Source organism: Cyprinodon variegatus, unplaced genomic scaffold (assembly GCF_000732505.1).
Source record: "Cyprinodon variegatus isolate N-32 unplaced genomic scaffold, C_variegatus-1.0 Scaffold687, whole genome shotgun sequence".
NCBI lineage: Eukaryota > Metazoa > Chordata > Actinopteri > Cyprinodontiformes > Cyprinodontidae > Cyprinodon > Cyprinodon variegatus.
In genome coordinates this window covers 253624-256511 of record NW_015151140.1, presented here as the reverse complement: position 1 = coordinate 256511, position 2888 = coordinate 253624, and positions in this window count along the sequence as shown.

The window sequence follows — 2888 nt, the reverse complement described above, 5'->3', positions numbered from 1 at the left end:
CAGACCATTATGACTGTTGTCATAAGTTTCCCCTTGATACTTGTGCATTTAACTTTTTTGAAAATTATTTAGGGAGTAAAATTGTATACAACAGACAGCCAGAAAGAAAGTTTAGAAAGAACGAGGGGATAGGAACTAAAGGGAGCATTAAAGAGATTGAGATGGGAAAGAGTGCATGGAAAGAGAGAAAATAAAACAGAAAATAAAGCCACAGAAGATATATAGTAATTCCCAGATGTCTGATTCCATAACTCCCATTTAAACTGCTTGGCCCTAGTCATCAGTGCCAGATTATTCTTTAGCTTTTGGTGTGAGTCTCTTTCTAGCTTAACTTATTGTGTTCTGATTGCCTGATCCTGACCAGTTTCTTTGAGCTTGCTTGCCCCTGTTCTGATCTGTTTGCCTGACCTGTCTTCGGTTTATGTTGGATTCTACTGTTGGCAGAACCTGGATCTTACTCTTGACTTCCCCCTCTGGATTATCCTGCCCTCCTCTGTCATCTGCTTTGTTCTGATCTCCAGTAAGTTCTGTGTCCTTCAAGGAATCGGTACCTGGAACTGTCAGTGCCACAAGCGCTGTCTTGTCAGCTCACTGGATGGTATCAACCTTGTTCTCAGGGTATGGACTGAACTCTAAACCAGGTTAGTGACTCACGTGTTCAGATCATCCTCTGTCAGGTTTTCGTGGTCACTAACCTGTGTTTCCTCTTGCCAGAGTTGCCTGCCTTGGATGCCCTAGCCGATGCTGTTGCAGATTCACAAACTATTCGTCATTGCCTCATTGCTTTTGAATTCCACTTTTTGTCTTGCCTGAATACTGGGAACTCTGTTCTGAATCATTTCAAAGGCACAGCCCAGGCAGCCACCAGGAAAGCTATACCACACACTAGAAGTACCCAACCTTGTGCCTAGAGTACCATCAGCACGCCAGCAGACAAAGGAACGTGACTGGTTGGGAGCAGAAAAAGAGGGGGAGGAGGCAGTGGTTGGGGCGGACTTTATGGGAGACAAATACTCCAACAAAAGCAAGAGGGCAAAGACGATTACAGAAAGGTTGGTTGAATCTATTGCTGTTGACAAACAGCCCATCCCAGTAGTTGAGAGTGTCGAATTTAGACGTCTGCTGGAGGTTTTGGATCCACGCAACACTCTGCCCTAGAGACACTACATCGCCGACACAGCCATACCACGGCTATACAGCAAAGTTGGAGAAAAAATACAAAGTCAGTTAAATCTGAATGTTGTTGTTAGTTTCACTTCTGATATTTGGAGTGTGCGCATTTGCCCGATGTCCCTACTGCAGTGTTTTTCAATCCTGGTCCTCAAGGCACCCTGCCCTGCATGTTTTTAGATGTTTCCCAGCTTTCACACACCTGTTATCAATTGATAGCAGATTATCAGGCTTTGCTGAACTTTTTTTTTTTTTTACTTCTGTATGAAATATAAAAATGACGCTGACCTTTAATTCTCTGTGAGATTTAGATTTCATGGGAGTTACAATAATAATTCACAATGGTAATGCTTATTGATACAATTTTTGGTCTTAAAAAAGTTGAGTTAATTGCTCAAAATTTATTTTAGTTTCACTTTATTACTAAAGGCAAAGTATTGGATCAGGACTCGAAACTGGATTGGATTTGAGGTAAACAGATCAGATCGGGATCAGAGGCCGAAATTGCTGACTCTACATGAGATTTTATATCTTTTTTTCTGTTCCTAATAGCATTTTTTTTAAAATGTATCTATAAAAAGGAAACATCATAGTTTTGAAAAAAAAGTTAGTTAATAATAATAATACGGTAATAATAATTTAATAGAAATAAAAATAAGAAAAAGTGTTAAAGATTTTTGGTGTCCACAGCATGAAAAAGTTCAGTAAGTGAGTTTTGAGACCACCGTGTCACAAGAAAAACCTCAAAAACAAATCACCTTAGCAAAGGACGTTTTCCAGCCGGATTTAATTTGTGCAACCAAGTCTAGAGCCAATCGTTTTTTTAAGCAAGAGTCTTTTTCCAGCTTCCACCTGACACCACCTGGTGAGAAAACATGTTTTTTATCGCCATATATCATGATTAAAACCTTGATAGTCTTCCTCACCTGATGTATAGTGGGAGAAAACTGCAAAAAAAAAAAAACATAATTTAAGCAGCATGACTTATTAAAATGCATCCTGCATGAAAAGAAAAAAAAACCCTGACTATTAATGCACGCCATTATAATTTAAAGCCTCCCTTTGTAGTGTGTTTCATCAGCGCCGGGTGTGATGAAATGATCGTGACACTCGATTAGACATTAATGTGGAAATTAAAACATGTGCATGAGATTCAGTTTCATTGCAGAAATATTTGGAAAGGTTATAATTTTATTCTGAGCAAAGTTCAGCTGTTTTACTTTTAACATAAAAAAGAAAAAAAGAAACGGTTTTATTTTTTATGTTCTTTTTATAAAACATAGTCACCCACCAAAAGAAATAAATTATCTAGTAAAATATTCCTTTTAAACTTATATTAATTTCTGATCCTATTTCAAAAGAACCTTGTCTGGCAACATGAAGAAAAAAAAAACATATGATTTTATAGTAATGTGACTAGTGACTTGTTTTTTTTTTTTTTTATTGGACAGTAGGCTGACAGTAAAGGTTGCATCTTGAAGAGAAAATACAGATTGCAGTCAATGTTGATTCGTACATCAGTGATTTTACAATGTATGCCACTTCACTTTTGCAGCTAAGGGAGCTTTACCCAAAAAACCCACTGGATCATGTTTGGTGTAACATCCAACAGAAAAAAACATTTCGAATGATGACTGTAGCAATTAACACACATTAAAGCAGAATGGGCTGTTCAGATCGCTTACAATCCTATATGACTGCGTACAGATGGCAGACAT